The sequence below is a fragment of the Neopelma chrysocephalum genome, unplaced genomic scaffold (genome assembly GCF_003984885.1).
Source record: "Neopelma chrysocephalum unplaced genomic scaffold, ASM398488v2 Primary Assembly neopelma1_72, whole genome shotgun sequence".
NCBI lineage: Eukaryota > Metazoa > Chordata > Aves > Passeriformes > Pipridae > Neopelma > Neopelma chrysocephalum.
Window position 1 is genome coordinate 8,551,674 of NW_020897732.1, and position 25,873 is coordinate 8,577,546.

Here is a 25,873-nt window from a genome sequence, read left to right on the forward strand (position 1 = left end):
CCCCTTGGGTGACTGCAGTTAGCCACGGGGAAGGTTGAAGATCCCTTCATCTTCAGCGTCTCCTGAAGATGAAGGGATCAGTGATCCCTGTCATCACCCTAAAATGATGGTGGAAGGGGATCCCACCAAGCCTGTGACTGTGTATAAAGATGGTGCCAAACCCAGACACTGCATCAGCAACCAGCTGTGGAGTGCCTGGCAGATCTCAGACTCCTGACAGCCTGAGCAGCTGCTCTACTGACACTGAGAAAGCCCAGGTCACGATCCTCCCAGGTTAAAATCATGAAAAACCAGTTAAATGTGAGTTTACTCTCTAGACTCCACAAGGGTATGAGAAGTGGCTGAGCAGAGATCATTAACTGTGAGCTGTACATCATGTTAGAGTTCAGCACCAAAAGTTGAGCACATGGAGCAGGACTCAACTGCCAGGCTTCCTATTTAAGACTCCTGTTCTCCAGGACACGTTGGAGGCTGGTGTATGCAGTAGGAATAACTGGATTTCTTGTTTAATTAGTTGGCCTCAATGGAGTCAGCAGGTCTTCTCTTCACGTGAGGTATGTCCTCTTTACACTTAGAAGGAATATAGGATCCAATGGCTTTCCAAGTGATGGCACTGAAGATTTAAGAATAGTTGTTAGCCATGCCCATGATGGGCAGAATGATGGTCCAAGAAAATTCAGACCATTAGTATTCGATGGTGGTTCAAGGATTGTTCCAGTTGTCTTTCATCAACGTGTTAAACGTAGCAAATAAAAAATATGAAATCAATTAGAGATACGGAAAGAGGCAGTTCTTCTCTGTATATCATAAAGAGTAAAATTAATCTGGGATATGTCTATCCCCTCTGATCTCCACTCATTTTCAGCTGAGATGCAAAGAGTTTGCATAGCTCACTCTGCTGAGCGTTGTGCCTTTGAAAAAGTTACTCCTCTGTCTTGGTGATGGACGAATTGTTAGTGCCACTGCTGGAAGTGAGAGATGATGCCAACTGGGGTCAGCCCAGCCCTTTCTCACAGACTTTACTGCTGAACCAACGTATATATGTCCTCTGTACGTGGAATTGTAAATGTTCAGTTTCCACTGCTGTTTAGTGTACTGAAACAGCTTTTGGTTTTAGTTTCATACACTAAAATTGTTTGAATTCTTCTATCAGATTTTTTAAGACTTCATTTTTTTTCCTGACCCAGTGGACCTGCACTATAAGTTTGAGTTAACTATTTTCAGGTAAAACAGTCTTAATATACTGTCAGATTTTTATGGGTTCCTCTGCAGAAACATTGTATTTGTTCCAGGAAATCACATACACACTTCCTTTAATGGCAACTGTATTCAAGCTTTGAATTGACACAGGCAATTTATCTGCATCCCCAGACTGCTAAGCAACACCTTCAGCAAACTCTATATAAGGGCTAGAACTCATTCCCTGGGAAATTTTCCTTCTTGGTGAATCACTTTGAGATTTATCAAAAGGACTGTGGATCTGAGATAAAACAATCCATCTTTGTAGGAAATATCTTTCTGGACTTGGCCTATGGGAAACAAATATAATTCATCCTTGCTTGTGCTACATCTCTACTTTATTTGAAAAAATATTTTTCTGTATTTAAATTTTCCCCTGAATCTTACCCATATTCCCAGTGTCTGGGCAGAGTTTACATTCCCTTGTGCTGTGTCTGCTAGTTTTCTTTCCTGAAAGAACCTCTTAAGCATTGTTTTTTATCCTGTGTTTTTCCTTTCCTCGTGGGTATGTCTCTTTTGCATTACTTCCTGCAGCATATTTTATTCATTTTTTTTAATATTCATGATATCATGTGGTGGTGCCCTTCTTTCTTCCTGGCTTCTTTCAGACAGCAGAGACCAACTTCTGAGAGGGTAAAACTTGCTGCGGCTTGGCTAAAACCAGCTGAATCAATACAAATCTACACTAGTTGAGAAACTGGCCCTAAGCATGTTTTCCCTGAAATTAGCTACTTAGAATAAAGGTTAAATGCCCCTTATGTTCGTGTTGCTTTACAGTTCTATTGCTTTACGTTTCTCTTTGGAATTCTAAAGAAGGTTAGGCCTCTGCATGCTTTGATTAATGCCTGAAATTTTATGCTTAACAGTTATTTCTGGAAAGACGCTCTCACGTGTCTCTGTAAGATTAATGACATCGTTATTTTTATCTCATCCCTTAGCAAAGGCAGCAGAATCTCTAGGTACTCAGCATTGCTACTCATTACATAAATAAATAATTTCACCTGTTCTTTCTGTATTAAACTCTGTGATGTGCTGGAATATCATGATGTGTTTGCCTCACAAGGACTGTCTCATGGGCCTCTTATGCGGGAAGCTTAGGTTACTTGGACATTTTATTTTTCTCCCAACTTAAACCAGACCAAAAAACGAGCTGGCTGCTGATACAAGCTCAAAAGGCAGTGGCAGAGAATCAGAGAGCAAGACCTGTTTTATGCATAAAGCTGCTCTCCCTCTGCTTCACTGGAGATTTTTTTAAATTTATTCACCTTCAATACTTTCTCCTATTGATACAGAGAATAGAAACCTTCCCAGTCATATGCTCAGCCTTAATCTCCTGTGTCTCCATAGAGGGATTTAGCGAAAGGCATTGTTTGATTACCGATGCCAACCCTATGTACAGGAACTCAAAAACTCTTTTGACATCAGCTTGAGTTCTTTGCTTTGTCAGAGGCCTTCAGTGTAGTTTTATGAATTCTCAGGAACCTGCAGCAAAGCCTACAGATCATAGAATCACAGAATGGCCTGGGTAGGAAGGTACCTTAAAGATCATCTAGTTCCAACCCCACTGCCATGGACAGGGACACCTTTCACTAGAACAGGTTGCTCAGAGCTCCATCCAAGCTGGCCTGGAACACTTTCAGGGATAGGGCGTCTACAGCTTCCCTGGGCAACCTGTTCCAGTGCCTCACCACCCTCACAGTAAAGAATTTCTTCCTAATATCTAATCCAAACCTACACTCAGTCTGAAGCCATTCTTCCTTGACCTGTCACTACATGACCTTGTAAATAGTCTCTCTCTGTGTTTCCAGTTGGCTCCCTTCAGGTACTGGAAGGCTGCGATTAGGTCACCCTGAAGTCTTATCTTCTCCAGGCTGAACAATCCCAATTCTCTCAGCCTTTCCTTGTAGGAGAGGTGCTCCATCCCTCTGATCATCCTGGTGGCCTCCTCCAGAATTGCTCCAACACTTCAATGTCCTTCCTGTGCTGGGCACCCCAGAGTGCTTCAGATGGGGTCTCACTGGAGTGGAGAATAGGGGCAGAATCCCCTTCTTGGACCTGCTGCCCATGCTGCTGTTGATACAGCCCAGAATACATGTGGTTTCTGGGCTGCTAGCACACATTGCTGGCTCATGTCCAACCTCTCATCCGCCAGCACCCCCAAATCCTTCTTGGCAGGGCTGCTCTTGGTCAGTTTATCGCCCAGCCTGGATTGTTACTGGGGGTTGCCCCAACCCAGGTGCAACACCCTGCACTTGGTCTCATTAAACCTCATGAGATTCCCATCGGCCCACTTCCGGAGCCTGTTCAGGTCCCTCTGGATGGCATTCCATCCTTCAGGTGTGGCAACTGCACCACTCAGCTTGGTGTCATCTGTAAACTCGCTGAGGGTGCACTCGATCCCTTCCTGTATGTCTTTAATGAAGATATTAAATAACACTGGTCCCAGTGTGGACCCCTGAGGGACGTCGCTTGTCACTGATGTCCTGGATCCTTCTCAGAGGTCAGTGTACCTTGGTGATGAATGGTGTATGCTGAGTTCTGTAGGGTAGTTCTGTGAGATTGCCCAAGTCCCAGTGCAGGAGCTCATTAAAAACTAAAAGGAGAAGGACAGAGAGTGATTACATGGTACAATAAGCAGAATGCGGAACGTACAAACTCTGAACAAGGCAAACCCAGGCCGGAACACTTCAGGCGTGTAAAACAAAGGGGAAAAACAAAGTGTGTTGGTGGTTAGTATATAATAATGTGAGTCATCCACAGTGAGCAGAGCTTAAAACTTGGTTGTTTTTACATAATCTGAGAGTGAGGAACTATAGCTGGAGTCTGAACATGGAAATTAAACCCTAAGATACCCTAAAAAAGCTCTGTCTTTGTGTAGTTAATAATATTGTAGTGGGCATATGACAAAGGTTAATTGAAGTTTTTTTGTTTAGTTGCTGACATTTCTCTAGCTGCTTTTTTTTTAACTAGAACAAAACAGAAAGAACAATTCCATGCAGGCTGCAGTCTTCAAATGTCTATAAATTCATGTAACAACTATCATATAATTAGCCACTCAGCATCCCACATGCAGCTGTGGGCACTGACTCACTGTCAATGAACCTCTGTCCTGACACAAAGGCAGTGCCTTTGCCTCGCTTTCAAATTCATTCATCACCATCGTTGTGCATATTTATGTAGCAGTGAGTTCAATGAGTTCATACTGGATAATCAAGATGGTGATTCGATCTAAACTCCATGATGAAAAATCCTGTTTGTAGGTTATATTGTTGTTGAAAAAATTATTTCTTTGGTGATGACAGTAGGTTTGTGAGGCTGGCATGAGCAGCATTACTGAGGCAATCTGTTCTATCTGTGTTTAAAAATTGTTAAAATTCTAGTCTTTCTGTGTTTGCATTTACACATTTATTTACACTATGTCCAGATCTTTAAAGATACTGGTCAGAAGTGATGCTTCCATCTTTTTTTCTTTTAACATTAGCTGTGACATAAAAAACAGGGCACTATAAGGAGCAGGTTTCCTTGAGACTAAAATTATTGACTGTAATGCCTTGTAGATACTCAATTGTCATCTGAGGGGATGGCCTGCATCTTATAATAGTACTCCAAGTCACGATAGACTAAAGAATAGATGAAATAAACAGAGGTATCATGATAAAAAAACAATCAGAAGAAACCATTGTCTTTTATATTCATTTATTTCTCAATGGAAACATTACTTGCATGGAGAAGAATACTAAGTACATTTCTATCACCAATCCTTATAAAATATGCCTTTGCAAAAGGGCCCCTCCAAGGTGTGTGTGCAAGCATGTCCATGGTTGCTGGTAAGCTCAAATGGTTTTCACTTGTTTGGTGACTTGGACTCGGTTATTCCCATGTAGGATAAATAGGAACTTTACTCAAGGATTGCATTGTGAACTGTCTTCCTCTTACATCCTTTTTCTTATGATACACAACTTCAGCATTTTTTTCCCTCTTGTGATGGCGGCCTTCCCAGTTACTCTTGTCATGTGTGCCTGAGGAAGATGCTTCTGGAATTCGTATGCTGGCTTGTAGGGTTAACCATGAAGCCACCACAAATGAGTTACTCCCTCAGTACATGCTTCAAGCTTTAGATTTCATCGTGCTGCAGTTGGGGAGATGTGCAGTGACACTATCCTGTAGGTACAGGAATGAGTAGTTACAGAGGAGAGGAGGGAGCTCTGCAGCATCCTCATTTTCCAAACCCTTCTCACTATGTCAGGAAGAAGGACTGTTCCCATCTAGGATTCCTGGCTGCAGCCTCCATGTCTGACAAGATAGCCAAGGTCTAAATCAGATCAGCAATCCTTGGCTCTTCCCTTCCTTCCCTGTCCTTACCATGGTAATAACTATAAATAGCAGAGCTGTGGCTACCAGGAATAGACTCAGTATCACACACTCTGGTTATATCTGTACATCGTCATGTCCCTTAAACTTAGGAGTGCAAGAGCTTTAGAGCTGTTGCTATTGTATGGAAAACACTTTCTTCCAGAGCCTTTCACATAGGATGACTCTGCCCAATTCACATTGCTTTTTTAAAAAAAAAAAAAAGTCCATTAAGACATCTACAGCTCATCTGCCAGGACAATATTATGACTTCACGAAAAGTCAGTGGAGGTGCCTCTTTCAGGCTGCACTCCTGAGAACATGAATACAGAACACTAATCTCGCTATGATTTTTTCTCCCATCATGCTGTAGAAATACATATTCAGAGATTTGTTTTGAGTTTGAGCAGGACATTGGGAAAAGATTTCCAGTGTAAAGCTCCCCATACAACTATGAAGTCCAACTCAGAGGAAAAACAACACTGAAGAGAGAACGTGCACATGCACTAGTGCATGATGTGGTGTGGAAGTGTGGCTTCTATTAGTACTGTAAACATTGCCACTTTTCAGGCAGTATCTCAAGATTCCCACGTCAGTGATTACATCAGTGCTCTTAAATGCAGTTAACTGTACCTAGATGTGAAGAATTGCTGTCAGGTTTCACATTGCCAAACCGAACTTTTAGTTTAAGAAGTGCAGCATGTGGGGAGACTACAGCTTTGCCCAGAGTGATACTTAAAAAACTGCTGAAGCTAGGTTGTGCTGAAAAATTGTATTTACTTAAAGCCAAACCCTTCAGCTTTTACTCATAAAAGGACACGCTTGTAATAATGAGATCAGGCCACTTGCATGCAACCTCAAAGGACATAATTAAGGGCTAAGTTGTACTAACTCGACACTAATGTAACTCTTGCTATCACTGTGCTGCAGGATTGGTCCTTACACAGCAGTTTCAAATATGCCACTGTAAATTTTACTTTTTTTTACAGATACTACTAACAGATTAAATCAAATACTAGGCTAGGATTCTGCAGATTTCGCCTTGTTAATGATCTGAGCTGCACACTGCCAGCTTCACTTGCTTATTCAGGCTTATTTTGGGATGTTGCTTATGCAAAGTGCTGAAGGAGTTCAAAACACAAAGGAGAACAATGTGCATAGTTCAGGAACCTGCACCATGCCCACTCCATTTGCTCACATTAACGCCTGTAATGGAGGTGCTGAAGTTAGTAGCTGTTGCTTTCGGTTGCCTGTAAAATAGTACCTCTAGAGGCTACTGAGATCCCAGTTTGTCTGGACAGGCCTTGGGAGGTGCCCCTTTCACTCTAATTGCAGCAAAAGCTTCTGTTTTCTTTATTCAGAAGGAAGCGAAGTAGGATGGATTCAAGCTTTGAGGTCAGAGGGCAGTGATGTGTTTCTGCCCTGTTATCACATAGAATGGTTTATTGGTATAGAACTCACCCAGATTTCACTGTTTGGCCAGGTTTGTTTGTGAATTGCCTCACAAGGTCAGGTGCTCATGACATTTGTAAAGATGAGGTTGGTGCCTTCATGTCTATTGCAGAGGCTGGAAGCTGTGATTGCAGAAAGACCTCATGGCAAACAGGCATTAACCTCTTGGGTGTTACTAGTTTAGTATGTCCCACATCTGGCAAGCGAGAAACAAACACCAGGTACAAAAACCAAAGGAAACAGAAGAAACCAATACAAAATTGCTCAAGATGAATGGCTTTGTGTCTGACCTGAGAAACCAAAAAGTCTCTGCATCCCGTTTGAGAAGCTATTGGTCTTCTCGTCAGCCAGTCTGGACATCTATTCAACTGAGTATGTATTTAATTTTCTGACATTCACTGGAGGAATGTCAGCTGGAAAAATCTAGCAGACATCTTCCCCTGTGTCTGAATCAGCAGCACAAAGGTTTGTGGTTATCAAAGAGAACTTGCCCCTAATTTTTAACATTTAGGAATCTGCTGGTTTTGCTGTCCTGTGGTTAGCTGATTGCCCGTGTTTGCATGTGAAAATCTTTGTTCTTGTGCTGTGTTGTTTCTCTGGAATGCTATGAGCAGTTGTTTTTGTTTGTTCATACTCGGGTGGAGCTAACTGTCTAATTGGGTAAATGTTTGCAATGTTATACTTGCATGCACAGAAGACAAAGAGGGTTGGACTCCTGTTGACATAAATGACCTTTTACAGCAGCCTAGAAATGTAAAGGCCTAAATAGAATTGGTAGCTACAAGGCCAACACTTCTTATGGTCAGACCACTTAAAGTGGATTTCTTTTAACTGTCATGGCCATATTTATTTCTACTTACAGATGGACTATATTTTCCAGTTGGGAGTTCTTATGATTACAGTCATGAAGGGGGAAGTTGCCTTATTCACTGACTTCATGTACAAAATGCTTCCACTGAGACTTAGCTCTATGTAAAAAAAGGCATTTATTTACTAGCCTGACTTTGCACATCAAGGGTGAGTTTTCCACAGATGTAGAAATTTCCTAAGTGAACATTGGTAGGTGCAAATGCCTAAAGCTGGTTTCAAAATTTGCAAGCTTGTGGCGCTCGTGGAAGGTGTGTTTGCATATATAATAATTACCTTGCATAAACCTTTTGGGGTGACTACTGCATACATTACCATTAGCTAAGCTACAAAGTACACTATGAATATCTACGTGCAAATGAGCAGATTCTAATGAAAATTTATCACTGAAGAGGCTGTTAATAGGTAATTGAGCCTTTCTTTGAACAAAGGTTAAATGATTGTGATATGAGGAAAGGGGAAATTGAACTCCACAGTTGAGGTGTCGTATAGATCTGACCCCAGTTCAGCTTCTGTGTAGCTGCAGCTGTGAGAGCCTGGAGCTTATTTAGAACGGATTTATCCTGTATAGTCTTGAAAGACTTGCATAGTCTTATAGAACCATTCCTTCACACATGCCTTAATGGAACAAATGTCTCTGTAGGTGTAAGAAAAAACTTTATTATGAGAGTTTCAATTTTTTATTTTTGACTTCAAAAAATAAATAATAATTTAGAGTTTCACTTCCATAAGGCCGAACTCTGATGCTCTTACACTATCTGGTATCTTAGTCATTAGCTCCACTGGGTTCATTGTTACTAATTGTGGTGCAAAAGCCTTTTATTACCACAGTGTAGCCATCCACTCCTCCACTCCTCCTTGTCCCTTACTGCAAGTCTCAGATTTTTGTCTGACTTTACAATGTCATATTGAAGTTTAGATTGTCTCTGAGCAAGCGTTCATTGACCAGATATTCAGCCATATCTCTACTCCTGCATAGTTATTTCTGTTGCCAGTCCCTACAGTGTGCTCATGGATCTCCCCGTGTAATCATTCTGTGAAGCAGATTGGGGGCTGCGAGTTGGGTAACACAGGTTGCTTTGCTGTTTTCGGCTGTATTCACTCTCTTGCCTAATCCACTTCTTACCCATCCCTGTGAGTGGTGTGGTGAGTGAGAAAAAGCAGCTACAGAGGAATAGAGCCTGCTGAGGTCAGTTGTACCGCTGCCTGTTTTGCCTTCCCTGCTTGGAAAGCCTGTCTCACTGCAGTTCACCACCCAGCCTCTTCACAAGGGATGTGCTCAACAGTTTCCTATGAGCTCACTCTGTCAACTGGTGGCAAACAAACTATATTTTCTTCTTGTTGGAGTCTTTGCCAACTCCATCGTAAATTCCTGTAAGCTCAGGTCGAGTATTTCCCTCAGTCACACGTAACTGGAATTAATAAAAAATCACTAATGATTCCGTGTTTTTCCTTGCTCTTGCTCTTGCTCTCTTCATTCTGAAAACATCTTGTACTTTATTTCATAGTGACCTTTATCCAGCTGTAAAATCAGGTTAAAATTGTTCAGTGGTTTTAAAGGTATAGGATAAGTAGGAAAGTGGATGGTAGACAAGGCAGCAAACCTGAGTAACTCTCCCTTAATCAAGAAAACAGGCTGAAAATTGTACCACTTCCCTTCCCCAGCTCAATACTGGTTAACAAACTAAATATATACAGACAGTCTTCCTTGTGATTTTATGATTACCAATCCTATTTATCTACTATGTTTTTCCTGTTTCTTGTGTGTAAACAATCTATAATAATAGTACCATGACACTTAGTCCTCATCCTCTGGTGCCCGCCCCTGGAAATTACTTCCTCCTTCACGTCTTGGCTTTTCTCTGGGTGCTGCATTTAGTGACTTTGGTGATCTGTGTGTGAACAGCCCATGACATTTCTCACCCTCCATCAGACCTTTATTACACCAAAACCATGTTTTCTGAATACTTCCATCTGGTTTTGTCAGAAGATCTGGACAAAGATTTCTAACCTGGATTATATATGTATTTCCTTCACTTTACTGTATCAGCTTATTTGAGTTGGACAAGAAGAACTTGTCCTACTGTTTGGTCCTGGGATATTACTGAAGACCCATTGACGTAGCAGAGAAGCTTTCATGAGGCTGGGGAAGGAATGTATCCTTTTTTGTTTCTGCTCTCCTGCCTGGATCTGCTAAAGCCAAGTCTTGTCCATTCACAAGAGAAATTCTGTCATGAATATCTAATATTTGAACTGGCAGTCAGTCAGAAATGCTTAACTGCCCAGTGACTTTCCCCACAAGAAAAAGGTAAATTTGCACTTGAAATTTTCAATCACGTTTAAAGTCCACAACCCAATTTGCTGAGGCAGGTCATTAACATTTAGTTTTGTATTAGGAAATACCCTTTGCCAACAAATTTCAATGGCAAAAGGGAAGACCTTTGTCCCAAAAGATTCATTCATGAAAAATTCTGCTCAATGAAAAAGGAAATTTACAATTTTTTTAAAGACTTACTATATCTAGTATGAGTGTTTTAGTCTAGGCTAACTGTACATTTTACAGATATTTCAATTCATTTTTATTTCAACTGATGTTTGAGGTAGCAGTATAATAAATAATGTAAGAATTATTGGCATGTCTTTAATGTTCTTGTCTGCATAACATATCTGGATTCTCTGTAGAAATAAAGCCTGCTGGTATTTCATGTTGAAGGTGAAGAATGTCCATCAATATCTTTCCCAGGGGAATAGAGAGAACAAGGCCTGGGAGAAGGCAGTTTGGCAAACACTCCTCATGAGGAACAAACTTGGATAGTAGCTTGTCTAACTCTTCCCAAGCAGTGGAGCGTGTCATTGCTTTTGCAATAAACCATTCTTCAGGAACTGATATAGACCAGCTGAAAAATAATTAAAAACTTAATTTTCTGTAATACTGTCCATCAAACAACTTTTTGAAAGGCTGCTCTGCAGCACGAAAGCAATGACTGGCAGCAGTGCAGGGAGAACAGGGAGTATTTATGACCAGTGGAACCATGGCTGGCCTTTTGCCCTAGAGAAATGGCTTGATGAGAAGATCCTCTGCTTAAACCAAGCATTAGTAAAATGATTTGGACCTAGGCTTGAGGTGATGATGTTTAGCAAAGCTGCTGCAAAGGCTTTTTTACTGCCCAGAGTGATGCTGAACTGAATGAATGCTCTAGGGGTCTGTTGTGTGCAAACTCACACCTCCACAGTTGATCAATTCCCTACCTTTTGGGAAAACCTGAATTTTTACTGAGATATAAAATTTGTAGTTCAGGTCTTTTACAAAGACTTGTTCCCAATAGCTAAAATCCTATTTGATTCATCCCTTGCAGTTGCTTTACAGTTTATTGCATAGTACATCAAAAAAAGGCAAACAAAACTGTATCTTCCTCTGGACAGCTGTAAGGAACAGATGCACTGACTCAACCGCTCAAGAGGACAAAACCCAAAATTTGGTTCTTTATTCCAAACTAACACACATAAAACTTCTCTCCTTCCTAAGTCCACAGTTCCATGGAGCCTGTTTCAACACATAACTAAAGAACCAGAGCAAATACAGCAAAAGCTAATGTCTGTGACTGGATTAGCTACTGTATTGGTGTTGCTACTGACCTAGTGTGCTGGTAACCACAATTTTTCCTTTTTTTTTTTCCCCCCCTCCAAAGTACCTGAGCCATAGTTGTTCTAAACTTATTTGTTATTTCCTTTCCTCGTTTAGGCCATCAGATAATGCCACCAGACATTATTTTGTCTCCTGAGAAGACTGAAAGGGGGAGGATTCAAAGCTGGTTCAAATTAATTTTTCTCTGCTCACCCATTAATCTGTGTCAAGTTACGCTGGATATGCTGTTCCAAGAGACAGCTCGAGCTTCTTTATCTATCATAGTAGCACTACTTTGCTTTTCAAATCACCAAACAAGAAGCCATGCCTTAAACAAGCCACTTCATTATCTTTTGCTTTGGATATTTTTGTGGTTTTTTTTCCTAACAAAAATATAAATAATTGATTATCACTGATAATAATTAAAACATGTATTTTTTTCTAGTAGGTCATAGACTGAATGGACAGTCTGTAGTCATTTGTCCATCATTTCAATGGGGAAATCAATTCTCAGTTATCTACGCATGGCTTGTCTGGATTGCGGATTAAATAGGCCAGGGATGTACTGACGTCAGTTTATTTACCACGTGGAAAGTTGACTTTGGACCAGAAGACTGTATTGATTCAAACAGCGTGTTTCATGAGCATCTGTCAAATCATGGCTCCCTCTAGTTCAGCAGCAGATTATCTGTGTCACAGCTGTGTGAAGGCCACTCCAACAGCCACTGCAGGCTGTGACAGCGACGTGCAGAGTCAGCTGTCGTGGTCAGGCTCCTACAGGAGCACTGGGGAGAGCAAGGCAGAAATCTAACACTTCTTTGCACGTTTACTTTGCATCAACCTGGGCTTATTTATGCTCTGGGACTTACTGTGGCAGCCCCTCAGCTGTCTGAAGCTGAGAAAACAATCTTCTTTGCTCCTTAGACTACCAGCACAGGAGAGATTTCCAACTTTTAATAAACTAGTTTGCAAGTAGTTAGTTTAGTTTAGTTAATACTAAATTAGGGTACACTGCCTACACTGTGCTTGTAGGCAAGGCTGCTGTTTCCAAAAACTGGTTATGTCTTCAGCAAGCTCTCATTCCATGTGTTTCCCAGCAAAATGGTTTTCCTTTTCACCTTCAGCAGCAAACATGGACTGCTTGACTATAACTCGTGTTTACTATAAATTAATAGAATGTGGTGAGTTTAGGTCTTAATGCAGCTCATCGGTTTAAATTTAAATGTTTAGGTGTTTAAATAAGAGACTCTATGTCAAAATGATATCAACAAAAAGGATCTGGTTTGTTTTGTTTAACTGAAAAAAAAATTACAGATTTGTATTTACTTTGTTATCTTTATCCTTTATTATTTCAAAGAGATTCTGAATAGAGGTGTTATCTCACCTCTAACTGTGCTCTTGTAATCTTGTAATTCACCAAATCAGTAATTTATATTTCTGTTGAAAGCGAGAAGTAATTAACTCATGTATTGCATCCTTTTCTTTGCAGGTCTTTAATTTTCAGGAAGTATCTGCACTAGCAGGTTGGTTTTTTTTTTTTAAATTTCAGACTCTTCAAAACTATTGAGCTTCTACAGGAAAGCCAGAGCTCTCAGCAGTGTATATGAGTGCTTGAAGCCTTGCAGAACTAAGTCTGAGGATTCCAATCCTGTACACACTGAAGTCGTGTGCCATATTCACATTGACATCAACCTAGCAATTGGAATCCTGGGGTGGCAGGACTATTTGTCCCACTGACTTTTTGGTCCTGGTTTTTAGGACATTTCCCCATTCTGCCGCATGCATCCAAAAGTTGTTTACTTGTCTGCGTGTGCTCCTGGCAGTCTGTATTCCTGGATGACCTATTTTTTGCAAGAATCAAATGCCTGTGACAGCAGGAGGGTTTTACTGGGCCTGGCTGGTGTGCTGACACCACTGCAGTGAGAGTGCTCACGGTCAATGACACTGCAAGTCCGGGCTGAGCAAACTCGTTTCCTGCCAACTTTGCAGAAGTTTTTATATCAATCACTTACTAGCAGCACATACTCGAGAGGATGGGCTCATACAGACGTGTTTTCCATTAACAGATTTAACTCCAGGGCTAACTAGCAAGCATGGACAATGTGGTGATGGAAATGAGGAGTTTCTGCGCAGAGCACGCTAGTAAAGGAACCAGGACACCCTCCTCTTGTCCTATTAACCTGGTACTGAATCACATGTAACTCATGCTTTCCTCTGTAGTTTCATCTTCCTCAGCTAAAAATTTTGAGGGTGTGACAGATCAGCAGAGGTCAGGTGAGGCTGGATGGAAGGGGAGGAGTAGCTCTCCTTTAGATTTTTTTTCCATAGCAAAGTTGGTCACACCTCTAATAGCCAGACTCAGCTCTGTTTTCAGGTGAGCTTAATAACAGGTTGCTAGAGTGCTTAGCTTGTTCAATCCATTCAGTAATTAAAGCCAGTGCCGAAGCCATAAAACTGAGTATAGAGTGAGGTCTTAATGAACACAGTAATTTGGCTGCAAGTACAGCTCTGTGCAGCTTCCTCATATCTGGCTTCCTCTTGGATGGAACAGTGCAGTCATCAGATAGAGCAAGTATATTTGGCAGCTGAGGACAAAACCCGAGCATTTAAGTGGCCATCAATAAGACCAGTTCAGCCGTGCATGTCTGGGAAATTAAAACTAGCAGTACTCAAGCTGGATTAGTTATTTTTCAAAGTCTCAAAGCGCTGAGAACTTCGTGTTTTTATTCAATATTAGGGCTGATACCTCCAGCTATGTGCACATGCTGAGGCAATGTTTTTAATGACTCAGGGAAAGAAGCTGTCTACTGAATCACCAATATCCAAACCTGAAGAACCCAAATGTTTTTTGCAAATCTGAATATAATTAAACATAGTCTTGCTCTTTTGATTAGGCATGAAATAACCACAGATGATGAGACTCCACTTACATAACAGTAAAAGTATTACTTGTTTTAGTTTTCTACCACAGAATCTGAAACCTACAGCCTGCAACAGTATGTTGTTTATAAGGACTGAGAAAGGGATAAAACAAACAACTACAAGAAATGAATATATGAAAGAACTATACTAAATATGGGGACAACATTTCTGCTCATAAAATTCCTAAACCAGAAGGTGTTAGAAGCTGGAAAAATATTCTAGAGGGCAAACCATGTAAGCCTGTGCTGTTCTTAGCCCACTGGCCATTGTCAGACACTGGGCTAGCTAGGTCTTCGATTTTATCTAGGGTGGCTTTCATCTTCACTCATCGTGTTGCACATCTTCTCTTGACACCACAAGCAGTTGCATCAGATCAGAAGAACAGACAGTAGATGTCTCAGACTGTCCCAAAAACATATAATTAAAAAAACCCCACCAGGTAAACATTGCATGAGGACATGATTAATGCCAGAAGAACAGAGGGTGGAAATTCAAGGAACGGCAAAAATTATTAGCAACAGAAAATATGTATTTCCCAAGATCTAGAATGTAGTAAGAAAGATCCCTGGGGATGAATGCTGTGTAGTGTCAAAAGTAGACTAAATAGAAGGTTAGAAAATGCTGTAAAAAAAAGTTCTTACATTTTCATCTGTTGACTTTCTGAACTTTCTTTTACAACATTTGTTATAAGAACTCTTGTGCAAAGAATCTGGTTTTTCGTTAAAGCAGAAATCATTCTGCTCAGATGCTGACTTGTCTGTTTTCCAAGCAGAGATATACCAGAACATCAGCAGAGTTCTAGGGATTGCCCAATACTTGCCTGTTCAAGTGTTGACAGCAACTGCTGGCAAAGAGGAAACACCTTTTCGGGCTGTGTAGGCGACTTTCATCACATCTGCCAGATTGAGGTGTAGGACGGTTGTAGAGATCCAGAAAGAAGGACCCTGAGGCCTTCAGCTTAAGCTCCAGTCCTACGCCTATGCCTGTGTTAATCTGAAGTAGATCCCATTACATTGATCTAATTTTAAACAAGTTTACATAAAATTTAAGGATTGGTCATACTATAGAGTTGTGCTGCACACTCTGCTGTCCTACGTGGATATTGCTATCTTAATTTTGGTGGAATCGGAACACTTTCCAGTGGATGAAAATAGGGAAAGAGGAGGTAGATCCAAGGCTTTTCACTTCCAGGTTCTAAAACTCACCTAAAAAGATGTTCCATTGACTTGAAATGATAAGTGATATCCACACTGCAGGTGCTGAATTTAGTTATATATATACAAAAAAAAAAGGAAAGAAGAAGACCACAGTTGAACTCTGCTGAAATACTAATTCGAAACTGGCCTCCTGTTAATCACTTTGTTGGAGTGATTGCATAGCTTGGAAGAGCTGAGAAAGGCCATAAGTTTTATAGTTATGACAAACTACAAAACAGCTGGAAATAAACAGTGGAAAGGGGAGCACTTTGCTGCCATGTCTGTCTCCAATTGCAAGTGAAGCTGACTCAGTGGCTCTGGTGCTTTTGTCGCTTGACTTGTCTTTGATTAATGCATGTGGAACCTCAGGAGCCCTGGCACACTGTTTTATACCTATTTCATAACTGCTTGGAGTTTCTTGTTAAGTAATCTGGCTGTGAGCAGTTACAAAGCTGTTCTGCTTCTCGTAACATTTCACAGGAGAAAGAATTTAGCTTTTCCCCATTCTGTACTACAGCAGTGGCAGAGATGTACATCTTGCACCCTACCTGTTATCTGGGCATGGTCACAGGGTGTGAGAATTAAAAATCTCCACTGATAAACTACAACAGCTTCTCTCTTAAATGTCCTGAGTGCCTTTCCTGCTCTCTGCCTATCCCTTGAGCAGCAGGAGACCTCTTTGACAGGCTGGGACCTGGGCCTGGAAGACTTCACTGCCTTTTGGATGCTACAGCACAAGATGTTGTTATGGATCTGTTCATGTTCCTTCTCTACTCCTAAAGCTCAGAAATTTCTTCTCTGGCACCGCTCTCTCCTCTTTTTCTCCACTACCTACCTTGGAATTGGGGAGTCCCTTCGCCTTCCATTCCCACTTCCATTCCCACTGATCTGGTGCAGCCCCTGACTCCACAGACACTCTGTTCTGAACTAGAACTTTTCTGGGGGAACGAGGTGCTCCGCCTGTCAGGGAAAGGAAGTGGACAGAGTGTGGCTGCTTTCCAGCCTTCCTTCTCTCCATGGCCACAGTGGTGGAGCTGCGTGGGCGGAGACCACCGGGATTGGGAGAGACAGGACAGTCCAGTGCAGTGAGGTGATGTCAGGTGATGCAGGGAAGGTGTAAGACTGACATTGCTGGTCTGGTGGCTGCTGTGGCACTGTGGGAATACACAGTTCATACATAATTCATAAGTGTCTTACATTGGCACCCTTTGTGCAATTTACTCCTATGGTTGTGTTGGTGTAGGGTTGCTACATGTAGTCTCTTGTTATACTGAAAACCCGTCAGTATTTCTTACCACGACTGCAAAGGCACAAAATAAAAGAGGAAAATACAGTTTAACTAGAGAGAAACAGAGCAGTGAGTGACTGAACCATTTTCTACCACACACAAGTATTTCAGGGGGCATCTGTCTCCTGGCCTGGACTGCAGACTGTGAGCACATGGGGCTCTAACCAGAGGAGCTGGAGCTGTTGGGACTTCTGCCTTGAACTGCCCATACAGATGGAAATGTGCTGGTGGGAGAAGGGATGTCAGTGTTTATATTTTTTTTCCCCAGCAGTGAAAAACAAAGGGTTGGGCTGATTGCTTCACCTCTTCAGCCTGCAGGGAGTCATTGCTGCACCGACACAGCCCCACCTTTCACTCCTGTGACTGCAACCCTATAGTCACTCAGGTCTGCATAGGTTATTCCACTAACTAATGACTTCCAATGTTTCAGTTGCTTCTTGTCACATCATTTTTCATTTCAGTCTACGAGTAAGGATATCTGAAAAAAATTTGTTGTGATTGTATTTCCTTATGCTTTTGCTGGAATTAATTGTTGACTAAGTTTCTTGTGGGGAATGTGATGAAAATACACCACGATAGTAATATGTTTCTGGCACGGCTTGTGGTTTCTGGTGGAAATATTTAATGATCTTTTTGTATATATATAGTAATTGCTTCTTCTGTAAGACAATAATTTAAGTTGCAGTACAATTACACTCTTGTTCTTCTTCATATGAGAAATGGGCACATAAGTGGAACAGAATCAGAAAAGCAGAATATTCCTCGTATCTCTTCAATATTCATCTACTCACCTGAGATTCTGCAGTCTTTTGAATAACACTAGACTTTTGTAATCAAAGTGCTTGTGCAGCCTTAAGATAAACAATTCATAAGACAGCTAAAGTTCATTTTCATAACAAAAATAGGCATTAAGGAGTTATTCCCTAAAGGTAAAAACTCAGAGGAACGCAATATGTTGCAGATAAATCCTCCTAATATAAAGCAATGCATTCTCAGTTACACACAGATGAGCAACACTCACTTTTCTCTAATAAACTTCTTTTGGAACCTGCCTGCTGCTGCAAAAGCCTGTTTCTTTGAACAAAGGAGTCCCTGTCTAGTGAGAGCTCATTACCCGTATGATAACACTGTTCATTTCTCCCTCACAATTCATTGGAGGGCCAGCGGGCTCCTTGCAAACTTCTGATTAGGTCTTGCATCATCCCTGAGCAGCAAGTATTATTTTACCCATTTTACACTCCTGGAAGTTGGGCAGAGGGGCTGCAGACAGTGGCGTAGAGCCACCTCTCCTGTCACTTACCCAGCTAAGAATAGACACTGGATATTTTCACTCCCAGCTCTCTGTTCAAAGCTGTAAGCCACAATCTCTTGCAGAAGCATTAAAAACCTAAGAAAATGCTTTGACAAGCTTTCAAAAATGTTATTGGTACAGCAGATTTCTGCTGGTGTTACGGGGAAGTCTCTAGCACAGCTGTATTTGTTGTCCATGTTGCTTAAACTGTTTTTTTAAACCAGTCAGAAGACTGAAGCTGTATTCCTGATTCATTACAAAGTTCACCATGGTTCCTTGCACTGGTTGTCACTGGCACCCTGGCTTCACTTATCATGGCCATTTAAAATTGCAAAACCCTGAAGTCAGTGACACGGCATCTTTCAGTCACATGGATGCAGGTAAAAGTTTCTGGTGTCCACGTAGATAGACTGAGAACAGGTGTGGTTTCAATTATTATTAATTTGTTAGCTCTAACCTTATTTTATATCTTGCAATCTACTTTTAAGTATGTGGAAAACCCTTAGAAGAGGTATCACAAGAAATTTTTTAAAATCCATTGCAGCTCGGACGTTCAAAACAACCTGAGTGCCCTTGTGTTTGGGCTGATGTTAAATCACAGAATCACAGGATGTTTTGGGTTGGAAGGGACCTTAAAGATCATCTTGTTCCAACTCTCCTGCCGTGGGCAGGGACACCTTCCACTAGACCAGGTTGCTCAGAGCTCCATCCAACCTGGCCTTGAACACTTCCAGGGATGGGGCATCCACAACTTCAGCTTTGTAAACCTTCAGCTCATACATTTGGGTGGAGGGGTAGAAAGGGAGTGGAAAGAGTTAAGCTGCAGGGCAAGCTCTCTTGCTAACTTTAGAAAAAGCAAGTTATGCAAAAATTGGGGAGAAGTGGAAATCACTAAGGAAGTGGATCTTTTGAGAGGAAAAAGTGACATTCAGCAAAATTCCATTAAATCTCCTCCTCTTGGCATCACATATGGGGTGAAAGCAATCCTGTGTCTGGACCTGTGGGCAGAGGGTTTGCCCTGAGAGTCAGGGTGCTGCTCACCTGCAGGGAGGAGAGATCTATGCCTCTGTTCAACCTAGGTGAAATATATGTTAAAAAGAGGATCTCAGATGTAGAGAGGAGGGCTTGGGAGCATATTTTCCCATAGCAAATTACTTGGTGTGACATTTGCTAGAGCAAACCCATGTAGCTCTCAGTGTAGTGATAACTTCTACTCCAGCACAGTCATTCCCAGAGCCTGATGCCGTTCAGCAGAGTAATGCTGCCAGTGCTGAAGCACATTTGATACTGCCAAGAAACCGTTACTTGCATGAATTTTACTCCTTCTCTGGTAAAACTACAACTGTTTACTCATTCTGAGTCATATTCAGAGCAAGGATTCTGTGCAAAGATTTTAGAGAGCACTTTTTCAGTTTGGGAAATAGCTGCAAACTGAATGGGGTGTGTCTTTTTAACACACACATTTAAAATACAGCAGCAGCAATCAGAGACCGAGCTAAACTATCACCTTACAGATAACCTGATGATTAGCTCTTGGCTGCTAATCTTTCACCCCTTCAGCTCTCAAGGAGAGCAGTGTGCCAGCAGTGAGGCTTTCATATCACCCCTGCTCTGCTGGGAACCACATGCTGTGACAGTGTCCTGGGCAGAGCTGCCTCACCCCTCAAAACAACAGCACCACTGGAGTGTCGAGAGAGGTGTTGCTCCATCAGTGTTGCCCTTGTGCAATGTGGCAGCACCTGATACTCCTGGAGGGCTGGATCAATAAAAAATGCTTCCAACTACTGGCAGTGATAAATCTCTTCTCCACGTACACACCCTATTTGGATTCTCCCTGTGATTTAGCATCTTGGCAGTTGCTGCAGGACTGTCTGCTTTCAATCACTTGGCTCTCTGCCCTGTCTTCCAGCATATCAATAAATCAGGAAGATTTCCACTAATTTCTCAGGATGTGACTGAGGTGCCAGGCTTAACTCATTAAAGCAGGACTTGAGGGATGTTCGGCACCTGGTGGGAGCAGCTTCTCCATTCATAATGTCACCCCACACTTTTATCAACAAAGTTGCTCTTACCTCTTTCCAAAGGTTTTTCCTTCTACTTGGCTGCCTAGAGTAGACAGTGAGTGATATTCTTCAGGTCATCTGGTTTATACAGAGGCTACACTTGGACTCAGTCTAACAGATTTCATTGACAACTTTTTATCCCCTACAGATTTTATCCTCATTTAGTTTTCCCGGGAATATGTAATAAAAAGCATTGGTTTGATAAAATACAGTATGTCTTCCTACAAGCCTTGTTTCCTTTAATCATACCATATTTTTATAAAACCTTGCTCAAGCAGGATTAGTTGTTACTAGTCTGTTACAGTATTGCTGGTGCTGGTGGAGCTTCACTTCACCTCAGTGAGATTTCAGAAAATTCTCCATGTAGATGTAGCCTATGGAGTAACTCAACATTCATTAAACAGAAGGCTGAATGCCTTGGCAATGTCGTATGTGATGTGAGTGAGTACTTCTGCCAGTGTCCTCACAAGCCCTGCTAATGGCTTTCAGTCCTGCCCTCCAGCACTGCTGTTCTTCCAGCACAGGGCCCTCTACTCATCAGCCTTTTGCTGTGACATATCATTTTATGGCTTTAAGCTGCTCCTTTGCTTTTCTCTTCAAAAAGCTGGTGTTTTGACTTCAAAACCAGGAAAATTCTCTGCGGTTTAGATCAGCAGATGTGGGAAAGGATGGTGTGTCTGGATACCTGTGTGCCTCTGGCCTTGCCCTGCCTCGTGCCGGGCACCATCAGTTAGAGCCGGGCAAGGAGGCAGCACCGCGCTCCCAAATTAGGAGCAACAGGGCTTTGTTTCCATCCCACTCTGGTGTAAATGACTATGTAGGTCAGTGAGGAAGGATGAATCATGCCATGTGCCCTGTGCATATTAAAACCACGTTCTTTGTATAGAGGGACATGCAGTTTCCTGGCAAGGGCTACCAGGGGCGGGGGCTCAGACAGAGATGGTTTCCAGCTAAGGGCACAGAACTTGCTCGAACCATAGGGCAGCTTAAATCCAATACTGGTTTATGCACTCACCCTGGTTGAGGGAGAAGAAAGATGATTGCTTGCTGGAGGTGTATGTGCAAAACTGAGCCAGTCCAGGTTTCAGTCCCAATTTTCTCATAACTTCTTTTTTCTGGCCTAGAGCAAGTCACTCGAAATCCTGTTTTCATGGCTGTACTTAAACCATATCTGTTCATTTCTGACCAGGGAAGGCCTGAGCATTGCTCCTGGTATGAACTGAACCACAGCTGGCTCCCAGTGGTGCTGGTGTAGATTAGCAGTGAACTGGGACCCTAAACCAAATGTCATCATGGTAACTGAGATTAGCTCAGTTGGTTAGAGCATGGTGCTGATAACACCAAGGTTGTGGATTTGATCCTTTTATGGGCCATCCACTTAAGAGCTGGACTCAATGATCCCTGTGGGTCCGTTCCAACTCAGAATATTCTGTGATTCTGTCTTTGTGCATTATCAATCAGATGCATGTAAACAAACATCCTAATTAGAGGGAATTTCTGTAAGAATAAATGTGTGGCTGATATAAAGTACTTGACTGTACAGTGATGGGTCCTGGGGACTGCTCGTTCCCTTTAACTCTGGGATATAGGATTTAGCTAACTTGTTTATTGATACTTTTTTCCTGGGTGTAGTGGCAGCTTTACCACTGCCACTGTTTTAGTCAGGAAAACAAGGACACAAAAAAAGAATAAAATCCTCTGTTCTGCCATTATCCCCCAAACAACTTTGAAACCTGAAAGTGAGGATAAAATCTTAGCTAACGTTGGCTGTCTGCAGTGGAGTCCTAGTGCTGATCCACCTACCTCAGGCTCCCTTTTGAGCCCAGATTTAGGTTCCACTTTAGAAGAAGCTGAATTATGCCACTGCATTCCCTCAGTGTATCTCTGAACTCCTCTGGTGTAAGGGAATCTGGGGTAAGTGCCTCTGGGTCCATGGCTGCCCTTTGCCAGGTGTGTCCCACATGGATGTGCCTGCAGCCCAAAGGACCCGAATGTGTCTCACCTCAGTTCTCCAGCAACAGTTCCTTCAAAAGGAGAAAACAACTTGAATATGGTCAAAAGTCTCTGAGCAAGGGAAACAGAGACAGGGAAATAATGGGACAAACATGGGCAACCCTGTCCAGTGTGATGAGCCAGCCTGGGTCATACATTGGCAGTCATGTGTGGTGTGTGTGTGGGATAAGGTGGATCCCTGTGCCTTGCTCAGGCTGGGATACAGGTGTGGGTGCAGGACAGGCTTTGCATGTTTTCCTCTGTAAGCCGTATGTTAGAAGGCAGCTGGAAAGTGGGACCTGCTTCTGAACACCGTCAGCATTCTTCTTAAGAGCTTTTTTTCCCCTGTTAATTGCTCTGTCACCAGTTTTGATTAGACAGTGATGATTCCTGGGTCTAATGATAGGAAGTACTCATTAGCACGTGGGCCAGGGAGCAGTTCCCCAGAGCACGAACATTTACCAAAAGGGAATACGTGAGACATGCGAGTTTCCAAAACAGGAAACTGGAATGTAAGGATATAATAAAGCAGCATATTCTTCATTATCATCATCTGCCACAGTCTGAGGAGGACATAAGGGGAATTGAGTCTGCATAATACAAGCTCACGTAATTATAACAGTATCAACCTGACTTTAACCACTTGTTTTGGAAACAATTGCCCCCAAGTATTGGCCTTTGACTGTACAGAAGAAACGCTCAGGGGACAAGCTCTCATTTAGATAGAAAAATTAGAGGCATAAATTAAAAAAGAAAGCAAGTCACTTTGAAAGTAGGCACCCATGGTGTCATATGGTGAACTTCAGTGAGCTCTGCTCTGACTTGGGATGCTGGATGCTGTCACCAGCTGAATGAGCATCATGTCATAGCAGCATCCTCTCTGTGGATGAGGTGAGGCCATTCATTAACTTATGTAGAGGGCTGCAGTCTGGGAACTCAAGGGCCAGTGTAACTTTTGGCAGTGTTGTTTTTTGGGGGGTTTTTGTGTTTTGTTTTTGTTTGTTTGTTTGTTTTGTTGTTGTTTTGTTGTTGTTGTTGTTGGGGTTTTTTTGTTTTGTTTGTTTGGTTTTGTACCTAAGCAGAAAGATCTGAGTGGTCTAAAACCCCTGAAATTCACAGTGTAAAAAAAAAAAAAGCCACCCAAAGGGTGGGGGTTGGGGGGGGTGATGGAGGGGGAAAGAGGCAACTTTGCCTGTGAGAGGCAGGCAGTGCAGCACTGTGCTGAACCCCCACTGAGATGGTTGGGGCACATGGACATGCTTCCACCTCTGTGTGACATTTATTTCCAGAGAAGAACCCCCTGAACCGATCCCAACACGAGGCACAGAAAGTGCTCCAAGCTTGTTCTTAAAATGCAAATGCAAAATTGTTCCTGTGGAGATCTCCTTCCTCCCGTGCCTTGCAACCCTCATACATGGACCAGGTGACAGATGGTATTGCATTGCATTCTGGGATCAATGCATTTAAAGAGTCCAAAATCAAGAGATTTTACAAAAAAAAAAATACTCAGCTAACCTGTGCCTGACCTCTACAACTGTGTGTGCTTGCAGTGCAAACTTTGCAAGCACTTTTTCTCGTTGAAGTAGCAGGGGGATCATTTTTAGCACCAGAGGCAATTATTCTGGTCTGGAATTTCAAGATGATGTTGACTTTTACCACAAATGCACAGAAGAGATTAGTTTCAGCATTTCACAATAGCAGGGTCCCAGGAAAATGTCCTCAGTCAGACTAATGGGGACCTAAGTTCTAAGTGGAGAAGAGATTCCATTGTGTAAGAGGAGAGAAAAACTGAGGAAAATCAAGGTATTGTCTTTTGTTGTTATCTGCTGGAGGCCCTGCTGAATTTCTGCAGATGGTAGATAGCTTTGCCAGCCTTCACAATCTAGTGGTTTTTCTTCCTATTTGTTTTGTCTCTAGGGAAACATGCAACATTTAGCAATTAGATGTTGATCCAACTATTCAACAAGGTCAAAGAAAGCTTTTATGTTATTACAGTTTTATTCCCCTAGTGTAACTAGTTTTAGAGAATGTGATCATGTGCCTCGTACTGTGGCAACAGTGGAGGAAAAAGTCTATGACTGCAAAGTTCACAATTTAAAATGCAAAAAAGGTACTTACTACGAACTCAGACAAACAGGGGATGCAGATGAAGTAGGGGCTTCCCAGGGAGCCCAGGCAGCAGAGACACACCTGGGAGAGACGCTGCTTTTGCTTTATGAATTCTTACCAACTTCACTGGGGTTTTGCAGATAACTTCACAGCTTGGGCCCATCCTCCTAGAGACCCGGGGCAGGCAGTGGTAATAACTTGTAAACTGAGTGCTTAAGTATGCCTTTCTCTTGCATGCTGTCTTATGTTATGCAGTTCAGCCAGTTGGTTTTTATTCTGCGTTACTGTTTTCTTTTGCATCATCTGACGTTCCTCATATCACTCTATCATCCTTCTTTCCTTTGTAGAGTTGCTGCAAAACTTTTCAGCATAAACGCCACAGTACTAATAAAAATCCCTCCACCACCCTGGTGTCAGGAAGATGCAAGAATTAAAGATAGGTCTGGCATACTGTAATACAAATTGATTTGAACTTAGCTGAAAACCAATAAGTAATAAGGATTTGTTGGCTTTCCTACCACTTTGTATGACAGCAGATGAAGATACAATCAAATCTCACATACTGAAACACCCTGTTAAAAATAACATTCAGAGCAAAAGTAACTCGTAGTGGTTAAAGGTACATGCAGGATCCTGCAGGCCTGTGTCTGAGCTGGAGACCCCTGCCAGTGCAGAGCAGTTGCCTGGAAGTCTGTCAGAGTGATCTCGGTGTAAGATGATGCAGACTGGTCTGCAGCTATCAGAAACCCACTGTGAAGGCAGAAGAGGAGGATGAGCTCATGTCTGTCTCCAGCAGGCATGCCCGTGATCCAGGATGCCAAGTGGAGCCACAGGGCACTGTCAGAAGATTCAGACGTTGTCTTTGGCAGGGAACACCAAAGTCAAGATCCAAAGCCAGGAATCAAGTTCTGCTGGGAAGGACAGAGGAAAGATAGAGCAAGCCTTTTGTGGAGCTCGTGTTGTCAGTAGTCTTTCCTCAGACTCTGGAATTTTTCCTCATGTACTTTGTGGTGAGTTTTGCAATTGGATTTTGCTGAGACAAGCTCACTTTGGCAGGTCAGGGGTAGACACTTCCAGAGGCCCTGTGCTGATGTTGAGTAACACTGAGTCTAACACTGGTCAGCTGCACATCTGGAGCTGTTTTTATTTCCTGCAGAGGAAAAAACTTCTCTCTATCACACAGTGAGATTCTGGCTGCAGCATCAGTCTGTTCAGCAGCAGCAGCAGCAGGACTTGAAGCAGAGGTTGAGATCTGGACTCAGCAGGAATTCAGGGTGAAAAGCCACAGTATTGCAGAAGATGATAGAAAAACTGGCAAAACCTTCTTGTTTAGCACTTCAGGTCATGTGGCAGGATGGGCTGGTACTTGTATTTTCCACTTCAGCTCTAGCAGTACCGTCACAGAGCTTCAGTCGAAACCACAGCAAAAGCTCAGTGAGAGCCATTGCTTTGCTATTGCCACATGGAGTTAATGTGCCT

General features: G+C 42.3%; 1 long non-coding RNA gene across 1 annotated transcript; it reads left to right on the plus strand.

Annotated features, from left to right (window-relative positions):
* Positions 1 to 7,300: 7,300 nt before the first annotated feature.
* Positions 7,301 to 13,053, plus strand: LOC113969360. The gene is made up of 3 exons (XR_003534834.1): positions 7,301 to 7,413; positions 11,435 to 11,555; positions 11,651 to 13,053. It is a non-coding gene; the product is annotated as an uncharacterized LOC113969360 (long non-coding RNA).
* Positions 13,054 to 25,873: the final 12,820 nt, after the last annotated feature.